General features: G+C 42.2%; 1 protein-coding gene across 1 annotated transcript in view; it reads left to right on the forward strand.

The window, feature by feature from the left end:
• Positions 1-24,025, forward strand: part of MAML1 (mastermind like transcriptional coactivator 1) — an 85,138-nt gene that overhangs the window by 14,433 nt on the left and 46,680 nt on the right. The gene's annotated exons all lie outside the window — the stretch shown is intronic.

The following is a 24,025-nucleotide window of genomic DNA, read 5'->3' on the forward strand; positions in this document are numbered from 1 at the left end:
AGGTGGGCATATTGTCTTTTTTCCGGTGCCTAGAGAAGCACTAGCAGTTAACCCTTGCAGTGCGGAGGGAACCTCACTGCAAGAGTTTAATTTCTACAATTCTGAGTTTCTCTTTAACATCAAGCTCTGCTATTGCTTCAGCTGTGAGCCGTGAGGGAGCATCTTCTGACACCGTCTTGGATATATGGCCCCTTCACCTGTATTAATGTTCAGTAGGAGGAATAGTGCAATCTATAGCAACATGGGAAGCATATGACGTAGGCGTTCTGTGAGGCTTAACTCTTTCACAGCCACAAATAACTTGTTTCCATTTTCTGAAGTCTTCTCTGATTCACGTAGGTGGTAGATGGAATGTCTGGTTTAGATTTGTAACATGTTGTGGTTCTGTTTGATGGTCTACCATAAGCATTTCCCATAGATGAATTGATGATATACAGACCATTAGAAGTCAGTCTGACTTTCTGAAGTCATGCAGCTGTGTTTAGGTGTGTTCTTATAAGGGGTCTTGTCAGACAAAACCCTGATTCCTTCTCCTTACATTCTTATTTATTCCACATCCAGTGTTTAGCTTTGTGGGTTTTCCTGGTGCAACAAGATAATTTTTGGTGATGGTGGAAATAGTCTGCTGTTCCTGCTGGGAGGTAGGAAAGGATGGTGTGTTACCTGGTGGAGGTAACGGTTATGAAAGAGAGAGCAGGAAGAAGGGCAGGCTTTTAGGTGGGGGATAGGTTTGTGAGAGAGTCTGGGGAGAAGCAAGGTTTTGGGGTGGGGAAAAGGTGAAGGGAAAGGGCCAGTGAAGCGAAAGGTGAAAGTTCTGGGGGAAGGAGGGAGAGCGGAAGGGAAAGGTGAAGGTTCTGGGGGGAAGGAGAGGAAGGGAAAGGTGAAGGTTCTTGGGGGGGAAGGGAAAGGTGAAAGGGGGCAGGGACAGGAAAGGTGATGGTTCTGCATTGGGGGGTGGGGCGAAAGTATTTTTAACAAAGGTTAGTTTCCAGTTTCTTTGTTGGATTGAGAATGTTGTCTATGTCCAGTCTTGATCCAAGCTTGTAAATAATAGATTGCAGAACTTCACATTTAATAAGCATTTATAAACACCACACAGCTTTATTCAAACTCCGTATGTCTATCCTTAGATTCCTTTAAAAAAAAAAAAATGCCAAAAAAGCCAATTTGTGTTGGGGCTCAGAACTGATATTGATTGTGCTATCATGCAGCTTTGCAGTACATCTGGCGCAAAAGTGTTAGGATGCTTTGAGTGCATTTCACATATAGATAGATCTGCTGCTCTGTGGCCGGCCTTCCAAAACATGCTTTGTGCAGCTTTTGTCTTCTTCCAAGGAGCTACACAAGTTAACAAACTGTCACCCGTGAGGCTTTGTGAACTGCAGTCTATAACACAGCCTAATGATGCGCATTGAAACATCACGCACCTCATAAGACAGCAGTGCGCTAATGGTTTGTCTCTGTCATTTCTGCCTGTCCTTAAAATAACTTGTTCCCTAGCCTGTAGTGACTCAGCAACCTGCTCACAAAAAATCCTCTTGTTTCAGAATGTTGTGTACTTTGAATGGCAAGGTGCATCATATTCTGGTGCATCATACAGCAGGGTCTTCATTGGGTGAGGTCTGGCGTAGTCTGTATTCCGCAGAACGTGCTGTTTCTTTTGTGCTTAATAGTTTCATGTTCTGTAACTAATGACTTTGGGTTATTTCTGTGGCAAAGCAGCATATGTATGTTTGATGATGGTCCCGTACTGTCAATAAGGCCCCATTCACACCAGGGCGGTGGCGGATCAGCGCGGTTTCCGCGCTGTTTTCAAAATTGAGGTTTTGGGAGTTTTTAATTGTTTCAGAGCTGAAACGCAAATAAAAACGGCCAAAACTGCACTCATCAGCATGGTTCCATTTATGGAAAGCTTTATGGAAACAGCACTGATCAACGTGGCAAAAAAGGGTCAGGGAGCAATTTGGGCGGTTCAGATTCAGCTGGGCCGCATGACCGGTCCCCATAGCAATGTATGGGATCGTTCATGTCGGCTGGACCGCCCCAGTGTGAATGGGGCCTGAGTAAGCCTGGCATGACCCGTCTCTCCACCCAGTGGATTTGTTATATTACGTTAAACATTAAACTGAATCTGCCGCTACAGTGAAAAAATTAAGCCACATTGTTTAATACTTGCCTTTCTGGTGGGGAGGTTAGAGACAAATGTTTGCTTTCCTGAAGAGCTATTGGTACTACTGTTGGATATCTGGTACCCCTCTGGGCTCTATGGTTCCTACCACTGGGCAGCAGTTTTTTGAATTGGCACAAAATGTATGAGTGGACGGCTTATGCTGAGTTTCACACAACGACAGGTTCACTTTAATGCAGATTTGCTCCCCGACCGCATCATTCAGGCTTCGCAAATGAAATGAAAGCCCTGTGCAGCAATTAGTTGGCAGGGTCATAGCTAATGATGCCCCCTGTGACAGCGGTAATTGCCCCAGTGCTATCACGTGCAGTGATTGTTGTCCTTCTCCGTACCTGGAAGTACTGGGTGTCTCCTGCTATTGCTGAATGGAGCAACTGGAATACAAAGGAAAGGTAAGTATATGCTGCTGGGGATTGGAGGCCTAAAGCAAACCTGTTGGTTTGTTCTAAATTTAGAAGTTGCTGAAATCGCTAAATGCTGTGTGAACACTTTTGGCTCTCTTCCCTATATCCGGAACAATGTGAATAGTCATTTCCGAGACTAACGCCCTTCAGTAATTAGAATATTTGCTGCTCATTTGATCATATTGTCAGCACAGATTCCATGATACAAAATCGTGTAAACACCTTTTGACTGTTAGAAGTGTGAGGGCCCCTATAAACGGTAAGGATTTTCTTTTCTACACAAAGCCCAGTTATTTTTCTGGCTTTGGCGGAGTAACATTGGTCCCATTCAAATTTGTGTTCGAACAGCTGCGTCTGTGGTATTGGAGCCTCTGACCGGCCCTGGGCACAGACTGTTTGTGTCAAGGGTCAGCATTGTCTCACCACATACAAACTAGATGCAGCTAATCATCAAGTCTGAATGTGGCCATAGAAATGCAGGGTATAGCCACATCTGCCTTCCGCTGCCTATCTGACCGTTTGTCCTTCCTGTGTGCATCTAAGGCCTAATGCAATCTACCAGCTTAAAGTGACATTAAACCCTCAGACATAAACCAATACTGTAACATGTGCCTTACTGTAATCCAGGGTAGTTTCCCTTCTCTTTGCTGCTCTTCCTTTTAAATCTGTATCTGTTCTCATGCTGGGGGAGAACTTCCCTTTTCTGCTTAGTGCCTCTTCCTGTAGTGCTGGCTCAGGTTGTGAACCTGCACGCAGACACCATGTATCCATTCCAGAGACAAGGCAGTCAGCTGCAAAACAGAAGTTCTCCCCAAGCATGAGAAGAGATACGGATTTAAAAGGAAGAGCAGCAACGAGAAGGGAAACAACCATGGATTACAGTAAGGCACACATTACAGTATTGTTTTAAGTTAAAAAAATCTGAGGGTTTAATGTCACTTTAAGGCTTTATTTTTTTTATCCGCACATTGCTGTAGTGTCACCCTATAGATATTGGGCGGTGATCTGGTGGACTTGGCAATCCCTGCTTGTAATGCACCAGATACATTTACAAATGCTCGCTCCACATACAGAAAACCTCATCTGGAAAAGGTTTTTCATGGCTAACAATGATATCAAAATGTGTTTTGGAATTTGAATACAATTAATACTAAATTACACAGTACCATCTTCAGGAAGTATACTTCCAGTTACCCAGTGAGGTGCTCTCAATTCTTGCAGCTATGAATTATACAAGCAAATTGGGACACGTTTCTAATTTATACAGAGTGTTTGGTGGGTAGCATCAGTGGCCTGAAGATTGCTCCCAATCCCTCTAATTTAATAGCTTTGGGATTTATCACAGTGGCTGATGACAGAACTATTAATTTTCCCCTTTTATATCAGAATCTGTTCATAGTGGGAGCCTGAAGATGGATTGTTTTTCATGGTAACGAGAAAAGTTCTTCCCTTAGGTGGCTGTACATGGCTTAACTTGTTGGCCCGCCGAGACAATTAGAAGGACTTTCCAGTGCAGTAGTAAGCACTGATGGGAAGAAGCCTTCATTTTTTGGGTGAAGATCTTGCATGTTGTTGAGATCTTTGTGCGGGTACACCTGTTGACAGCATGTATGCAGCTAGTTTGTGTTGGGTAATTGGTGAGATGGTAAATGGGTTGGGCACATTCAATGGCCATTTCTGCCATCATCAGTAAGACCTCCGCTAAAGGTGCTGTATGGCATCCCGAACAGACCATTGATTAGATTTGATACTTTCAAACAAATTTTCAGTCAAAGAAACAATTGTGTGACAAAATGTGTTGAGATATTGAAAGGATTATATTCAATCAAATATTCTGCTACAACCAATTCTTGTCAGTTCTAAAAATGATACTTTATGGATTTGAACTCATTTAGTACAGTTGATTGCTGAAAGTTATGATACTTTCTTTAAACTGATCATTACACTCAGTGAATACATCGTTTTTTGTATGGTAAGGATAGGAGTGTTACTTCGTAACAGACAATTAGATTCAACAAAACCAAAAATGGAGTATGCTTTAAACTGCTTGGTTCCTACAGAGTGGTACAAGGCTGCTCCCCTCCCCCTCAGATACTTTCATGGAAGAATCACAATGTTCTTCAATGTAAAGTATATCAGGGTCAAAACTTTTGTATGTGTTATTTTCCTTCACTTTAAGCGCCGGTTGCACAATACCGTATGCTATTGTAGAGCGCACCTTGCGCGTGGTACTATGTGCTAGATGCGCTGCATTGCCATTCATTTGAATGGCACCCCAGCACACTTTCCAGCAGCTGTGCATTACAGCACAATGCCTGGTACCGCAAAACCGTGCTTTGCAGTGAAATAAATTGGTGCATGCACTACTTTTTCCCAACACAATACGCAGTATTGCGTTACTGTGCATCAGCCGCTGGCAGGTGCAGTTGAGGTGCCATTCAAATGAATGGCAATGCACCTAGTGCACTGTACAACACACTGGGTGCACTGTATCATATGTTTTTAGCGCAACCTATAGATGTGAATCAACCCTCAGACCCAGTCATAGTGGTCACCTAGTGAGTATGACACGGACAACCATAAAAACATGACACATGTTTTAACCCTTCAACTCTCACCTACACTTTCCAAAAGTTAATTTTTTTATCTTTGGATATACTTTTGTTTTTATAAGCCATCTTTAAACTGTCAAGCTTGTCTCCGTTTGCTGATAAACCATTACGTATCCAGGATTATGAAAATAAGCCACCGTGTTGAATGTTCAGAGCAGACTTTGGGTCTGAAGACAACCTTAACAGATTGGAGAAGCTGTCATTTTCTCATTTTCCCTTTCCACAAGTTAGAGGTTAGAAGAATTGAGAGCATCTTGAATTGGTTCATTATCACACTGCTCGTACAGCTGCACATCTTTATCTTAGGACAGTTTAATGGAATCTGGTGTGCTCCGCTCTGAAGCCCTGAGCATCTGCTGTGGCTGCCATTTTTATCACTCTGCTTCCTTGCTGGCAGGTCAGGTGTTTGCTGCCAATGTCTCTATGCCCAGTCTATAAATCCTCTCCCTCATGTGTCATGGTTAGGATAAAGGATATGCTTCTAAAGTTGCTTTGTGTCCTTATATCAACCCCTCAGTGCACTAGGCACAAACCCAGTGCACATTCCAGAGCTCCGTGTAATCATTCATTCTCTACCGCTTGGCCTGCTGTTAAAGGTACAGCCACATATGGAAGCTCACAAACAAGTATGAGCAGTTGTGTTCAGCAGTTTCACAACCAAAGCGGCTTCTAATAGCTCTAGGAGTGACTTGGTTTAGTTTTTAATAAACTCTCCATAACACTCCTTGATAAAATAGTGCAGGTTCAGAATATACTCTTAGAATTTGTTTTGGTCATACATGCAATCCTTTGCCCTCTGCTTCCTTTTTTTCCCCAGCACAGCATGCAATGTTTAGTCCCTCTCAGTTTAGGCAGAACTTTTACCATATCAGATGGGCAGAACCTAGAACTAGGAACTAGAGACTGTTGAAAGTGATTACCTTCTAGCTTTGTTCAAAAACAACCCAATCCTCGGACTAACTTTTAATTGGTGCTGTGGTTATCCATTTTTTGACCATAGTAAGGTCACCCAAGCATGTTCCGTACCTGTCAAACTGTAGAGCAGGCATTCAAGTGCAAAAACACATTTCAGGTACAAGTGCTACTTGATATGAAAATTGACTTAATAGCTTGTGAAGGAATTTAGAAATCAACTTGGTTTCCTTTTTTTTTTTTAATCTCACGGAGAGACATTATAAAGGGCAAAGAATTCTGTTTTTTTATAACTTCACCATTCTAAAACAAAGTAAACCCAAATACATTTCATACGTCTTATCCCATAGAGTCAAGTACATGCAGGTATACCATATTTCCTGTATTTCCTCTTCTGTGACTGTATTACATTGATTGACTATACTTCAGAGATTATAATGCAGTTGATGGATTGGTATAATGTGCGAAAGGTACTCACATTTATTATATTTACTCCATCTGCAGCCTCTCTTAACCTGTAGCAAATGTCTGGCTTCAAGCTGTCCTGTGGGCTCACTCCCTGACTTGCTGTATCACTTTAACTGTTTTGTTACCATGTAACAACTGGAACAGCCATTTACTTTCAGCATGCGAATGACTCCCACTCACTAGTGATTATTTCCTTGTAGATCATTAGAGGTTGCTCAGTTTCCTGTGACTGGCAAGTGGAAATCTCTCGTATCTGTAGTCACATTTTCTGTGAAATCTTTCCTTGATGTCTTATGCTGTCCATACACACAGCTAACTTAGTTTTCTAGTTTTGCTGAAAACTGTTGGTAGTAGGTTACATCGATCCATTATGATATATTGCAACTGAAAGCTTGTGATTGCCTAAAAATGTCTGTCTTTGGCATGCATAGGCTTAAAGTGGACCATTACCCCTTGACTAAAAATCACATCGGCATACAGTTCTGCATGCTGATCTGAAATCATATTACATTCATTAGCTAAACAAACATATTTTACTTACAATTTCTTTTTTTTTCACTTTGGCACAAATGATGTAATGTGCCCAAGCATTGCATCCTTGGAAGGTTACACCAGCAGTGCATTGCTGGGAAAGGTATTTTCTCTGTGCATGGTCACATGTCCTAGTCACATGTGCCAGAGTTCCAGGAAGTATAGGGAGAACTAATAACTTGCCGTTAGTTCAAATGTCCACTGCCAGAAGACTGGGAAAGAAAAAAAAAAAAAGGTACGCCAAAAATAAAAAGCCGCCGATTATCTAGAAGTATCTGTTTTTAGATACACTTCTAAAGGTGCCTTTGTTATTTTGAAGAATTGGGTAGAATTCCTCTTTAAAGCTCAACTGTGGCCTTGATCTCTTCGCTTTATATAGATTTTATGTAAGCCGTTACCAGCAGGTCTTAATCAAAGTGCTTTAAAAGAGTTTTTAAGTGGGGCTAGATAGAACAACTCCCGCTATAGTTTGGTATGTTCTGGATATCAACACTGTAGTCCTCACAGACCCCGCCCCTCACTGGTGTCTCTTCTCCTCTGTCCACTTGGGTAATCACAAAATGCAGTCCTTTTAAAACTATGTCCACTTACAGTGACACTAAGGAATTAAATCTTAAAAATGCATTCCAGTGCCCTAACTATTAACAAAAATGTATCTGATTTGTGCCCATGTTGGCAGAGACAGCGGGGATTGGAGGGAACGCAGCCGGTCCAGGTGCCAGTGCCCAGTGGGAAGGAGAGAAGTTGCCAGGAGGCCAGTTTTGCGGGCATTTAAAAAAAAAAACCCCAAAAACTTCTGTGCTCATGCCAGTGACAGACTGCAGTATATATGCAGTTTTCCATTTTGCCCATTGTTTGGCTTTAGGGCCCGTTCATGCCAGTTGCAGTGCGTTCTGGCCCGATTCTGGCCAGAACGCACTGCCTCGCATTGCGGCCGTCTCACTTTGGTGTGAACGGGACCTTAGAATGTAACTGCACCCTTGATCACATCCAAGCACTAAGGTGCCATTTAAACCTTTGGAAGCAAATGTTTACAAAACTGCCCCAGTATATATACTGAACTGTACACAGATACAAGTGGTATTGCAGGCTTCATCTTCATAGAAGTTTCGATTCTGGAGAGTTGATTTCTAAGGCTATAATGGAACCTAAAAGGGGTATAGGCACGGCAGCTTTTCTACAGAGATTACACAGGTGTTTATAATGAAAGCAAACATTCCCATTTAGATATCTGTATGCGAAAGGACATAGTTGGGGAAACAGCAATTTCTTTGTTCTGGTTTTGAAAGACTCTTATTTGATTTGCGTTGAACAGCAAACTGCAGATCAGTGAGCCTAAAATGCAGCATACATGACTTTTTTCCAACTCCCCGCAATTCAACCTTGTGGGGACAGTTTCTGTTTTGAAACGATGGATATTTACAAAGCCGTGCATTTTGTCTCCTCGAAAAAGTATCTAGTATGAGCAAGCCGTCATTAGAAAGATCTTGCAGTAGTTGGATCCTCCAATCACCAGCTCATGACTTTCATAAGCCTTTAAATGAAACCAATGAGTTGGAATAGCAGGCTGTCATCTAGCATTTTCAGGAGGTTTACAAAACCTTTGTGTCTTTTTTTCTTTTTCTTTCCTATCCTTCTTTCCTTTCCTATGAGATGTGTACACCCTTATTCCGAGGTCCATCCATTACAAGGGTGTCTCGACACTTGTTTAATGTTATCACTTTAAAGTACAGATAATAGAAGGTGTACAATCATTACTGCAGAAAAAATTAGTTGGCCGATTTATTTTTTCGATTAATCGGATAAAAAAATTAAATACCATCCTTATTTTAAAATAAAATTCACAAATGCAGTGTTGCAAATGTGAAGTTTACTTCAGAATAAAGCTGCATGCACATTTTTTTTGTAATTGCACGGCATTGTGGTACCATGCGGACGATTACACTGGGAGGCGCGTTTTGGGGTGCTATTGAAATTAATGGCACTGCAACGCACCTCCTGCAGCAGAATTTGTGAGACCGAAACCTATAATGACTTTTTTTGACACCTATTTATGATGTGTATATATATTTTGCATTGTGGCGCTTAGAGCTGCAGCTAACGATTATTTTCAAAATCGATTAGTTAGCCGATTATTAAGTTCGATTAATCGGTTGATCGGTTAAAAAATCAAATCAAATAAATGGCTCCAGTGATTGACTACTAGTTTGTATTGAGTGTAGTCCATCACAGGAGCAAGCTTGGAGCGGTGGAAGTAAAAAAGAAAACAAAATTGTGGTGTGCAATATAGTGAAATGACAGTCTTCCAGCAACTTGCTTCTGAGATCGGACCTGTCTATCGGCGGCTGTCATCGCCCCACACCTGCTCCTCCTTACTACTTCTCCCCATGTCCCTGTGCCAATCGTGGATGTGGGCGGGCGGTGAACATGAGGCGGGGAGGAGATGCGGCGTGTGGAGCGTGGATGCGGGTCTGGCTGCGGCGAACGTGAGGTGAGGAGGAGGTGCGGAGCGCAGTGTGTGTAAAGCCGTAAACAGGGCCAACCAATCAGAAGCCGATTAATCGATGATTGAAAATTTTACAACTTTTTCAATAACCGATTAGAAGTCAATTAGTTGTTGCAGCCCTAGTGGCGCTTGAATAGCTGCAGTCAGGGAATGACAGCTGCCAGTGGCAAGATTCTACAGACGGCAGCTGAATGCAAATACAGCAGGTAGTGGGCGGTGCAATAGCCAGCCTGCTATTGCAAATGGCCAATAGCAGGCTGGCCATTGCACCCGCCCACTGCTTGCTTTGTCCTCCTCCCAGCGTGGAGGAGAGAGCTAGGGGATCCAACCAACTAACCAATAATGAGAATAGTTGACAAATATTCTCATTATCGATTAGTTGGTTGCAGCCCTATTGCAGAAGAAGTGATTCTCCATGGCACAGGGGTAGAGATGAATTCTCTGGAAAGATGGTCTTGTCCTTTTAACCTAGTATTGCTGGTGGGAGCTGGCCCTTTAAAACATCAACGGTGGAGGGCTTTCCGATCATGTGATAACTATGTCATAACTATGTGATAAACCTGTCATAGTGGCCTCTTGCCCAGAATCCAATCCTTCTAGCTCCTGATCTTCACTGTGTTGTGAAGAACTGTTGATGACTGCACAGTCACTGTGTTGGAGGAGCATAATTGAACACGCTCCTAGCAAAAAACAAATGCCAGCTGCACGCGTGTATGTGGCACCATGACATAGGACGGCACGTTTGCTGCCACATTTATGCGTACGGCCAGTGGGACAGGGTTGAAGTTAACTTGTGGTCAGGCTATAGACATTTTTAAGCATTTACATATTTAAGACAAGCCTGCACTAACCTCTAATACTGCAGGCAGTGTGGTGCAATCCATCCCCCAATTCACTCCAGAAGAACTAAAGTCTTTCCCTAATCGATCTCGGAGCAGATGCTGTGGGAGGTGAAATTGCTTGACCGTGCCTGCAGCTACCGAGGTCGGTGAGAGCTTTTTTTTTTTAACCCCCTTACTGCTTGCGAATAATATGTAAATATTTAAATGTGCATACCCTGGTCACTGTTTTACTTTAGAGCTGCTTTACAACTTGGATCTGGTAGCTGCCAGGGCAAGTGGACTTTGCATTAAAACAATTTAATATCCACCTATTCCCTCCACACCCCCAACAAAAAAAATTACCTAAAGAAAAATGGCTACCTGAGTTGATGTTTCCCACGGCTTTTGAATGCATTTCCATATCGGTACTTCCATTAGGTATACTAGGCCAAAGAGACGCAGATAGTATGAACTTCGGGAGAAATGTCGCTATTGGGGCACGTTTTCATGTAACCTTTCCTATCACAGAAGTAAAACCGGTTTTGTGCTGATCTCCGAGTTTGTACATGCCTCTTCTGCTTCATCAGCTTCTCTTATCCAAGTTTGCTACTGCTGGCCTGCAGTCAATTTTAGCTGATCCACTGTCTTTTTTTCTTCATGATTTACAATTGTTAGAAATTCCTCGTTTGCAGAGTATCGGGTTTCTGCAGCCCCCTCCACAGGACCTCTTTATTTGGAGGGCTTTGACTCGTATGCAAAATATCTTGTGTCCAACCTTTAAATCCTCCTCCATCCCCCTTCACCAAAGCCATTATAATGACCTTTCCTTGTAAATGTACACAAGGTCAGGTATTCTCAAAGAATTTTAGGTGCTGTAGACTGAGCTTGTGGATTCTGTGCAATAATCGTTTCCTGGAGAGTTGCTGTATACTTTTTTCAGGTCTGTAGAAGTGGTCTCACGTTTTGTTGTGCTGTTTATCTTGAATTACAGTACACTCGCATATATATCATTATTTTGACAATGTACCTAATTGTCACTTGCAGATTTGTTTTGTTATTCATAAGCTAAATTGTTATATTGGTTTCTAGTTTGTAAGCTAGTTCTGTGTGTACTTGTGATTGTGTTTTTTTTTTTTTTTTTTATTGATTTGAATAGGTGAGTGTCTCCACTCCAATGATTTTATTAGGGATGTTCAGATACCAAGTACCATATTTGGCAAAAGTAATGATACTTTTCCATCTCCGAGTCTGGAGAAAAGTTAGTGGGTAGCTGTCATTTTTAAGGAGCATACAGAGCTCCTAGGATGTGCATCCCTGTTTTGAATGTATAATTTGATAGATATCTCTCTATCCATGTGTGTATGTAATGTGTGTATGTAATGTGTGTGTATGTAATGTGTGTGTATATGGGTTTTTCCAGACCCAACTTCTGAAATGCAGATACCAATTACTGATACATTTTTTGTTTCTGGTCAAAAACTGGACAGTTTTTCTGATTTCAGGACAGTGGTGGAATGCCAGGGCCTGGTCCCAGCTGCAACCCTGGCAGTCTCTCGTGAAAATGCAAGCATCAGCACTGGTATCTGAACATCACTAGATTTTAAATATTCAGTATACCAAAAATCATATACCGTATTCATTATCATTGAAGGGGTTGCCTTCTGGAGTTACCAACCTTTCCCCTGCAGCCTCTCTTCCTGCAGCATTCTCATGAGTATTAAAATTAGTTAACAAAATCCATCAGGGATGGTGATAACCCCTAGTGATGGCTATGGCTTATGATTGGAACAGAATGCCGAGATTTTATGGGTAGTTTAACCTGCTTAAGTCTACCCTAGGCTGAAATATGTGCTTTGGGTGATCTTAAATGTACCTCTTTAGGGCTTGTTCACACCATGTCTGAGTTGCATTTTTCTGCACCACCACTGTATGTTTATAGTGTGAACAGGGCACATAGATAGCAATTGTTGTATATGTGCTGTGGTAATGAAACTGCAGCTCAATGGACATTGTGTGAATAAGCCCTTAATACAGGGATGGACAACCTAATATGGAATCCAGGAGCGAGTCTGTCTGTCAAGTCCAGGAACCAGCTCTATTGACAACTAGAGAAAACCTCAAGAGTTAGGCGCTACCTGGCTCCTGGGATTTGTCCAGCCTTGGCTTAGTAAAATGAATCAAACTTGGATAAATGGTCTTCACGGAAAGAATTTGATTACCATGACTTCAGTGGCAATGATGGTGATCATGGCCTCTGCAAGGTGTTGCCAACATCTTTGGTCCATCCCAATAACTCAACTTGGGTACCTAATGTCACTCCCAGGCTGTACAGCTGTTGGGTTTCTGCTTCAAATGAGTGTTTGATCAAGTAGAAGTAGATCACGTCTCTACATTCAAAGTAGCACAGCCTTCTTTGATCTCTGGTGTTTGCCCAAAATCGAGAAATTGTGCAACTGCGTGGATTGGAATTGACACTGTGCACCCTCAAATTGCTAAGGTGTCTGCACAGGTCAGAGTTGGTATATGCTGCAGTATCCCAAGTTCCCTAGGTTCTGAGCCTACCACCAACCACAAAGAAGCCAGGTAAAAAAGGCTTTTTAAAATCTTTGTGGGCAAGGTTAAATTTAAAGTAGTTCTAAAGGCTATTCATTTTTTTAACCTAATGCATTCTCTGCATTAAAAACACCCTGGTACATTCCTGGTACATTTCTGTGTACCCTACCTCTAAACACTTGCCTATGGTCTGTGCCCACTGCCACCAGCTCCCTGATGATCTGCGCTGCTTCCCTGACGTTCCGGGTAGTGGAGGAGGGATTCCAAAGCCACTGAGCACAGGGCAGCGATAGGCTGCTCCAGCTGCTTGTCAAATTATTGAGAGGAGGCGGGAGCATGGGCGTGGCTTGTTGAGCGCTGTGTGATTTAGTAGACGCAAACAGCTTGGCTCACAGGTTTCTTCTTTGCAACCTACTAAGCAAAGGAGACAACAGGAAGGGAGGGCCGTGGTATATGACCCACAGAAAATAAAAGGGGTAGTTTTAAAGGGGTTAATATCATTTTTAAAGGCCGAATTCTGTGCAGTAAGGTCCATATAGCATGGCTTTCTCTGCTCTGTGTGTGACTGGTTGACTTCAAGAAAATAAACTAGCTAAATGATTGAGCAGTAAATAAAGGCAACGTGAAAGTTGTGATTTTAATTTGTTGAGCCACATACCATTCTCATACATACCTACTATCATCTGAGAGCTTCTGGTGCGCAGGATAGAAAGAATATATTGAACCTGCTGTGCGTTCAGTGCCACATTAGTTGACATTGCACCTCGTGTCACCCCCTTTATTTGCAGGAGTTTCCGTAAGTGCCTGGTGCACTTGTGTGTACAAAGACTAACTTTGCCCTCCCCACTTATGTCAGTGGGCCATTTTTCTAACTTATCTGTTTGATGTCTCCCCTCCAAGAGCCATGGGATGGCCATTGTCTGCCTCACCCTGTAGGCATGAGATTGTCTCGTGATCTTGCCGAAGCTACGTTGTTTATATCTGCTTTGATTTCTTTGCATCTACTAGTATTTTTGGAAGGATCATTACCAGTATTTCAGCGGCTGACATTGTATTTTGTGCATGTGTTTACAGCTTGATCTGAAAATGATTGTGACATTTGTAGTCTGGCTTGATTCTCTAGTCACTCCTATAAGGCCTCAGGCAACATCCTTGTTTCTCTCCTTTTGAATTGCGTGCTGGAAGAATTTGGAGTACATGGGGGAGGGGATTGTTTAATAGTTTCCACAGTGTCGGGTTTTTTTTCTTTAAAGAATGTGACAATAATGCAATTCTCATTTGTGTGTGTGTGTGTGTGTGTGTGTGTAGATATCTCTATCTCTATAGATGCCACCATGTGCTAGTATGTAATGCATATTCGCACATCATGGCAGACTTACCTGCCAAAGTGATTCCCTCCAGCTCTGCATTCCTCCCACACTGGCACGTCTATGTTTTTGTCCTGGTCGCCTTCCGGGTTCTGCAGCCCCTTCATTGGCCAGGCTCTCATGACGTAGCTTCGGCACGTGCGCATGGGCATGCACAAAAAATAGAGCTAGAAGCTTTTATGGTAGAAGAAACTAACTCTTTTGTTATAGGAAGCCTGCTGATCAGCATATTTTTGTTTTACTGCTTTAATTGCACCAATGAAGACCATCTTGCTCTGGTTAATATTTTTGAGTTCTCAAGTTGTATTATTTCAGCGAGGATAACTTGCAATGAGCAGGGTCCTTTTAATCCTCTTGTATGGTATTGTATCTGTACTGTCTTCCCATATTTTGTGATGAGCTGCACAAACTGTTGGTGCTATATAATTCCTGTATAATATAAATGTCTTTCCAATCAGCCTAGTTTGACAACTCTGTTCTAGTAGGCAGACAAAAAACCAGGGCTGACGGGGCAACAGAACAGATATGGCGGCTCTCAAAACCAATACCAAAGGCCTCATGGTAATACTCAAAGGTCATGCAGTAGAATTGCCCTGGGGCTGCATGCATGGGTTATTACTGCAATAGAGAGCTTTTCCTTCATCTCAGAGAAAGGCAGGGCTTTACAGGTGAAACTCGAATAATTAGAATATCGTGCAAAAGTAATTGCAGTAAGTGCTGCAAAAGGGGCCCAAAGCAAGTACTGAGTACATATGCATGCTTGTACTTTTCAGAGGTCCGATATTGTTCTATGTACAATCCTTGTTTTATTGATTGCATGTAATAATCTACTTTTTTGAGGTTGTGGATTTGGGGTTCTTGGGGTTTTCATGAGCTGTAAGCCATAATCATCACAATTATGACAAATCACGGCTTGAATTATCTTGCTTTGCATGTAATGAGTCTATCTCATATATTAGTTTCACCTTTTAAGTTGCCTTAGTGAAATAAATGAACTTTGCACGATATTCTAATAGAGTTTCACCTGTATATGTCATGTGTTTTTTGCCGTGGATTTCTCTGTATAAGGACCTAAAACTACCCCCACTTCAAATTAACATCAGATTAGCAGCGGTTGGTTACTGAATGCCCTCAATAGAGTCGCATATCATTACTGGAGGATCCTAGAATTCTTCTGATGTCGCTGTGCAATCCAGAATGTTTACTCTTTTTATATATCTCTCAGATATGGCTTCAAGTTGAGAACTGGTGCAGATCAATGATGATTGATACTCATGAGGCGCCCCCCCCCCGAGATCAGCTGCTTGCAAGGCTGCAGTGGCTCTCAGTCCTGCCTAACACAAAGCAGCTTCCATTCTAAAATAAATGAAAGCCCTCTAGCAACATCAAATTCCTCCTCTGTAAGGAGCTGATCAGTGGAAGTCGTCGTTATTCTGCTTCAGTTCCCAAGTCAAGGGTGCTTTCCACATCCTGAAAGTGAAAAGCCCCTCTAAATGCATATGCCAAAAGGCATAGATCCGGTTGCCAGATGGTCAGGTGGAACAGCCACATCCACTGTTGTTTGGCAGGGTTTTGCTTTTTGCGCATTAAGGTATTGCAAGTGCTGGTAATATTTGTCTTTGCTTTAGGTGAAAAGTTAATACTAGAGTTAGGAGAACCTTTTTACTTTAAGAACAAACCACTTCCTATCTAGCCCACATTTTTTCCGTTACGCCTAAAAATCTGCATTACAATTTGCCACAATCCCCTGCCTGAGGTTTCCACTGTTCTTAGTGAGCTTGGGTTCAGCTTCCCGTTGAAATGATCAGTGTGGCTTGTCGGATGTGAGCCACAGGCGCCTGTCAGGCCCCTCCCGCAGAGCAGGGGGTAGAAGGCATGGCAGCCTTTTCTCTCCTGCATTCCCAGACTGGTCCCAGTCTGCCCTGCATTCCCATTTGTGGATGTCATCAGGAGGGACTGCATTCCTTATCACAGGCTAACGCTTCCTGTCTGTGTTGTGTTGCATATGCGACTTGTCTGCACTGATACTGCATTTGCTGCCTCTTCCACAGCCACCGTTGGTCTTTCTCAGTTCTCAAGTGCATGCTCATATTCTCTATGGTACTCCATATTTAAATGGACATTTGTGTTTTCTTAGCGCAACACATATTGTGTAGTTGAACTGACATTTTATGTGGAACAGCTAAGACTTCGCATTCAATAGTCGAGACAAAGGGCATTGTTTATACTCTGTATCTGCTTTGCCCAGTCGGATTCCAGCTCTCATTTTATTGCTGTGTAAAGGAAAACTATTATGTGGTAAAAATAGTTGTGTGAAGGAGCCTCCGATCTAAGCTTCCATGGTGTGACCCATGACCTGCACACTGCGTATTATTTTTGTTGAAGCTGGGCAGGTTCAGCTTTGCTGGTCTTGTGGTAGTACACAGCTCGGTAGTTACAGAATAGTGGCTTTCGTCTATGGCTTCTAACTTGGTGCAGTTTTAAAATGTATATTATTAAGATGGATCCATATTATAGCGTTTATAAAAATGCAGAGGGTGAGCGCACATCTGCTAGTTAAAAAGCTGTAAAATAAATTCTAAAGACACGTGCCAATCTGCAGCATTTTAGTGCAGTACTATGAATCCACTTTTAAGGCCGTAGACACAATTTTATTATTATTATTATACAGGATTTATATAGCGCCAATAGTTTGCGCAACGCTTTACAATATAGGGAAGACATTACAATCACAATACAATTCAAGACAAGATGGTAAGGAGAGCAATAGAGTGGACAGACGTGCAGCCACGATCTGTTTGCATTTCAGGGATCCAGCACAGCTGAAGACTGTCAACTTGGGTCAACCCTATTTTAGGTGCCTTAGGCTGGCCATGCATTGCTCTATTTTTCTCATTCAACCAGTGGGCTGAATGATAAAAAATAAATAAAACAGATTCCTTCAACACTATATGTGTTGATCGAGGAATCCGCGCTGTTTGCATTGTATTCTGACAGTGGCCGGCAGCCAAAAAGCTCCTTGGCTGCCCAATCTGTTTTGTATGAAGATTTTCAGACCGGCTCCTTCAATCAGCTGATCGAGGGATGCCGGTCGCAAGTGCGCAGACAGCGGCACCCACTGTGCGGAATTCTTTCCCTTACCCTTACTTTTGAGATTTTCTGTAGTTGTTGTCTATGGAGCTGGCTCCCAAAAAAAAATCCTGCTGGCTCCTGGATTGGACAGACAGTCTCCTGAATTCGTTATCAATTTGTCCACCTCTGCTATAGAGAGGGGTGGGGAAGGACTGATGAAAATCAAAAATCTTAGCGATTGGACAAGGTGTTTTTAGTGGTGTTTGCAAATAGATTTTAGAGCTTCTTTACTAAAGGAGTGAAGAATCTTCACTCAAAAATGTATGTGATTTTCAGCCTTTATTATCCAATCAATAAAGAAACTTCCTGTTCACTTTGACTACCCAATTATGTGCAGGTAAGTAAATTAATTGGAATATTCTTGTAATTTAAGTGAAGATTCTTAACTCCTTTAGTTAATCAAGACACTAGATCTGGCAATAAGACTGCTATCTAATATCTGTAGATCTCTTAGGTAGAAATGTGCTTTACTAAAACTCAGCAACAGCTGCTCTTAGGCTTGGCAGTACTCAGTGTAATGTAATAGTGTACCCTAGATAAGGGCTCAAAATTTCCACTCGCCTGCTCGCATTTGGCGAGTGGAAATGCAGTGCAGGCGAGTGGAAATTCCTGTCAGGCTTGCGGTCTCAGACCACGTACCTGACTCGCGGGAGCAGCTGCTCCTGCTGGTCTGTCTCCCAACCTTTCGGCCGGAGCACTTCACTGAGCTCCGGGTCGAAAACGAAGTGATTAGTAAGGTCTGCAGACCTTTTATTCGTGGGGGGCAAGGAACTGGGGGGTGTATTATTTTATATGTGGGCAGGGAGCTTTATGGTAATGTTAATATTTAACTTCTGCATAAAACATGTTGTAACCGTGTCATTGATAAGATTACTTAAGGGTGTGTGTTTAGGGGCGGAGTTAAGGCCGGGTAGGGGTTAGGTGGGCAACTGGTGGCGAGTAACTCTTAAGGCCTGGCTAGTAGCTCAGGGCTTGAAATTTTGACCCCTGCCCTAGATGACTGTGCGACCTTACCTGTCCTGCATAACCCTTTACCCATACAATGACGACTGTCAGTAAAGTAGTCTGGCCATGTGCTAGGCTATAGACCAGAAATGGCTGCATAAAAAAGGAAAAGGCAGTCCCCCATGTTCAAAGCATACTGTACAATGGATGGATCCATTATTTTCTGTGGCCACTTTTCACTTTTTTTTATTGAGCCATGTCTGTTGATGTGAGTGGAAGCCCATGTTTGCTGCCTTTGGCCAACCTTGCCAGCTACTGTGTTCTACAGTTGGCTCTTTCCCCATTGCAAGCATGTGTGAGAGTACGTTTTACAGTCTTGTTTAAGCTTTGCTAAAAGACCCAAGAACAAATTGATTCCACCCCACCCCCTTTAACAAAAAGAGAGGGGAAAAAAAACTAGAGCCATGCAAAGAGATGGTCAGAAACGGTAAGTGGCATAATAAAGCAGCTGGTGTTGCTTAACCAACTGGTTTGTGGTTTGCTGTTTGATTTTTAATTGTACAGTCCTGTGATTTTATGTGAAACTGCTTCAAGTCTGGATGGATATTTTCGCACTGTTTTAGAGATCGTTGACATGAGACGTTTAACTGATGTGACTTTCCTGTGTGTTCTATACTTAAAATAAGAAAAAGGAAGTCTGTGGAGATGAACAATAGAGAGGCAGGGGAAGGTTGGATTCGTCACGAGTAGATGGGACAACAAATCTAAAGGATTTAAAAAAAATATTTTTGCTACTTGCTCATTGGGTTTCTCATGGACATAAATATAATATCGGAAAGCAGCCGCTTTTATTTTGTATGTAAAATAACATGGCTAAAGCCTACCGGTACCTAATTTAATTTATTTTTTTATTTCATTTTGGTGCACCCAAGCAGGCTTCCAGTACTGGGTACACTGCTTGCATAGGCCTCGACTTCTGCATCATTACTTGCTAAAACCACCTATGGCTGTACATCTAGCTGACAGTCATTTTACTTTTGCCTTTTACAAGCTTTGCATAGCTGAATTTTTTTGTAGAGTTTTTAAGTAATCTAACACAGTCAAGTTTAATGTGAACAGTTGATGATCAGCAATCTGTGTTGCCACAGACTAAGTTGAGGTCTTGGCTGTGACTAGGCCATTCGGTGGTTCTTGGTTTTAAACCACTCCAGTGCAGTTTGGCTTTGTGATTTTACCCATTGTTGTGATGGAAGGCGGGTCTTCACTTCAGTCTCATGTCGCTTGCAGACTAAAGCTGACCATACACTAGTCATTTTTTCCTCGTTCACCCCCACAGGCTTAAGGAAAATAAACAAACGCTTGAATACCCCCTCCCACAGGGCTATTGTATTCTGACAGCGAATTGTATGCCGCTGTCAGAATACCCGAACAGTGGCTACAGCTGATTGGCTACAATCATTGTTCAGTGAGATTTTCGGACCAGTTTCTTCAACAAAAGTTGATGAAATAATGGTATTTTTCGAACGTGGGGGGTTCTGAGGGCCCCACACACTGCTCAAATTCAAACGGTGTTGCCCAGCTTAGATCTTCTAAAATTGCTCTGTATATGGGTCCATTCATCTTGCCCTCACTCTTGACCAGTTTTTCCATTTCTGCCAAAGAAAAGCAATACAACTTCCATGCTACATTAAACACTATATAGAATTTTACCACTTCAACCTCGTGGACAATTTTGTGTAGACCAGGAAAATAAAACGCCAATTTAATTGCAGTTTGTAACACTACAAAATGTGCAGATGCCCAAGGGGTTGAAAAGCTTTGCTGTGCACTATGTTTGTGTTTGGAGTTTTCTTGTTATACTGTTAATTTCCATCTAACCCACCTACTGTTTTCTTTGGAGGGTTTACTATAACGTCCAGAACATGTTGAACCAATGTGCTTGGTATTCTGAAGTGTGATTGTATGAAATGCTTAATAAAACTTTTTTTTTTCTGAGGAAATTTGAATCCTCACGCAAACATCAAGAAGAACACTGTTGCTTAACAAGACATTTAAAAAGAGACTTGTGTTTGGGATTGAGGATCCTACTAATACAATGGGTAGGTCTTGCTTTAATTGTGCTTTTCTTTATTATAGAGCAACAAAAGACCCATTTAATCAATTTCCTATTGTATTGCACAAGGGCCAAGGACTCGAGACAGAATACACAACAAAAGCATGGTCCCCCCAAGGCTATGGCTTTTCAGTATCCAAAAAGATAAAAGGGAAAACATCCTAAACCTGTTACTACTTCTGATAAAGTCTTCCTAACAACATTGTGTGATTGTTTATAGACTTCTTACGGAGCCTGTCCATGGGGTAGCTATAATGGCTGCTTACACCATGGTAGATCTAATTTGTTCAGAATTTCCACCCCTCCTTACATGGGTTGAAAAGCTCTGCTGCCCAGTGATTAAAATTAAATCAAATTGGGTAAATAGGATTACATAGGTTGAAAAAAGACACAAGTCCATCAAGTTTAAACTATAGAGATATGAAAAAAACAAAAACGGATGGTAAATATAATTGTCTTAGGGTATTGGTCCCTACAGCTGGACATTTCAGTTTTGATCATACACTTGTGGACAGAAGTTAATCTGGCCTTAAGTAGGGTATACATGTTCAGAATTTTGTACAAGCAAAATGTATTTCAGAACGTTGGTTCGACTTAATAATAGTTGATGGGGTCAAATTGATAATCCATTTCGACCTCTGTCATTTTAAGGTCATGTTGGAAAATGTTTCTCGAATTGAATGAAATTCTAACAGTGAATGTGAAACTTCATTCATTCCAAAATTTCGTTCAGGAAACTATTCATTCCAAAATCAAATGTTAAATGGAAATGAAAATTAAAAGGAATTTCAATCGACTGTCAATGACAATTTCCAAATCTCTGATGGTATTACCGAGCGTTCCGACTAGGAATGCACCGATACCGAGTATTTGGTGTGAGTGCGAGTACTCGGCCAAATGCTCTGATTCCTCCGATACCGAAACTTCCGGTCAGAGGGAAATCACCCTCTGACCAGCAATGCCGAGGGAGCATGGAGCTGACTTCCTTTCCAATCAGGAATCCGGGCAGTGGGTTATGACCTGCCTCCCAGCTTTTGATTTGTCAGGAAGCCAGGCTCCCTAGCAACAAGAGAAGCCGGCTTCCTAGCCAATCAGGAAGCCAGGAGGCGGGTCATGACCCGCCGAGCAGCACGTCATGACCCGCCTACCTGCTTCCTGACTGGCTAGCAAGCAGTCTTCACTTGTGGCTAGACAGCCTGGCTTCCTCACCAATCAGGAAGCCGGACAGCACCTCATGACTCCCCGCCCGGCTTCCTGATTGGTCAGAAAGCTTGCCAGCCTCGGTAAGTGAAGTCGAACGCTAGAACACTGGCTTCACAGGCAATCGAAAAGCCGGGGCGAAAGGTCATGATCCGCTGCCTGACTTCCTGATAATCTGGGTACACGGCACCATAATCGGCACTCTGTATCGGCGAGTACCCAAAAAAATAGCGGTAATCGGTACAGAAAAACTGGCATCACTGCATCCCTAGTTCCGACTTCTTTTTTCTTTTCTACGAATGTTCATTCAAAAATCTACCCGTACATATACCCTACTTTAGGCTCTAGTCTGGTGTGCAAATACAATTTGACAAAAAAATGTAAAGCCCTATATGTCATATCAGTAATAACATCTACAGTAAGTTGACAGTTCTCAGACTAACACTGTACAAAACAAAGGGAGCCGCATAAGGGAGTACTGCCAAAATTATTTTTAACTTTACATGATCTAGAAAGTTTGAATGCAGATCCCCATTTAAAACCTCCCATTATGTACATTTAAGATATAACAATGTTGTCAGCCAACTTTACATCACACTTTTGTGGATATCAATGAGACCTATACATGCATGCTAGCACACAATGGACAGATGACCTATAAGTAAATGAGGTTCCATGTAAAAGAAAATCTAATACTGGCACACTCCTGGACTACAAAATATGCTTGTGACATGAAAGCAAAGTTCCCATTTATGAATGCAAAAATGAAATGACAAGTATGAGCCATCCTAAAGCTTGTGTAAGATAATCCATGAACCTGAAGCAATAATCATACATATAAATTAAAGATGTATATCATGCAATTAAGCGTCTATGTTGTCCACACCATCCATGAAAGCTGCCACAGAATGTTATCCTTGTAAACAGAATAGCTTGAAGCAATACCAGCGTGGCTAACAATGGAGTCTAGGGCATCCAGCCCAAAATAGTCAGTCTAAAGACTTTAATATACAATACTAAAGCAGAAGTAGACACAGCAGGTAAATACTCTGGTCTATTTCAGAGAAATGCGTATATCAACTGACAAACTCCTGGGACTGCAGTCCAGTCCATATAATAGGCACGTTAAAATAAAATCTTGGTGGATCAAGTAGCATTGATGATTTGTGGCAGCAGTGAGCTTTCACTGCTTCATGACTAGTACAGATACTAGGATTTACATGACTGCGTCATCTCAGGCCAACATCTCACTCCAGACAGTAGATAGTGGAAGGATCCGCTTCAGGTGCGGCGTCTTAGTATACCGCGAGCTACAGCTATACTGAGCCTAGGGTGACAGGAGGACGCTAGTTTGTGTCCTCCCGTTACCCTAAGGAGAACTATGGGGAAAAGCCTTAACCCCATAGTTCTCCTTTCACTTAGGCCATCACATCAGGTAAGTACGTTACCCCTCCTGGACAAATTTGTGAAAGGATCAACTCTGCTTCAGCTGAATGCTGTCAGACAAGATCCATGTAAAACGTTTGCTGGATCTCAGTGGTAATTGTGTCAGCATGAAAAGCTGAGATAGCATAAAGTAATATTTAATTCCCACATCATTGCCCTGAGCTCTGCCAGGATGCAGAAGGAAGAGGAGGCCAGACAGTAATGCACCAATGCGTTTGATCTGCCAACATACATGCAGTTTCAAGATTTACATGGTTTAAACGTTCGTATTGCTTTAAGTTCTACCTTTCACAGGCTTAATATTATGCGGTGACACAGAAAATCTTCTCATACTTTGCATTCCATTTATTATATTAAAGAATTAGAACTTTTACTTCATGTTACAAGCATATTTTATAGTCCAGCACTACACTGTATTAATTTCCTTTTGCATGGAACTTCCTTTTACTTATAGGTCCTCTGTCCATAATGTGCTAGCATGTATGTATAGCAGGGGTCTCGAGCTCAATTTAGTCGTGGGCCACTGGACACATTTTTTAGTCGCGTGGGGGCCGCTACTATACACGGTACCAGTTTTAATGTCAGCCTTACTAATGGTCCATCATTCGGCCGGAGCTCAGAACTGGCAGAGCTATGGTCGTAGCTGACAGGAGCTTGTCAGCTGGCTGCGGGCCACTTAGTACCTGCTCGCGGGCCGGTACTTTGAGACTGCTAATGTATAGGTTTCATTGATATCGGCAAAAGTGTGGTGTATTGGCGGTGGTGTTTGAAGAGGTCAGTGTCATATTTTAATATACACAGTGGGATATTTATGCATGGTAAATGCA

This window comes from Nanorana parkeri, unplaced genomic scaffold (assembly GCF_000935625.1).
Source record: "Nanorana parkeri isolate BGI_ZX_2015 unplaced genomic scaffold, ASM93562v1 scaffold158, whole genome shotgun sequence".
In the NCBI taxonomy this organism is placed as follows: domain Eukaryota; kingdom Metazoa; phylum Chordata; class Amphibia; order Anura; family Dicroglossidae; genus Nanorana; species Nanorana parkeri.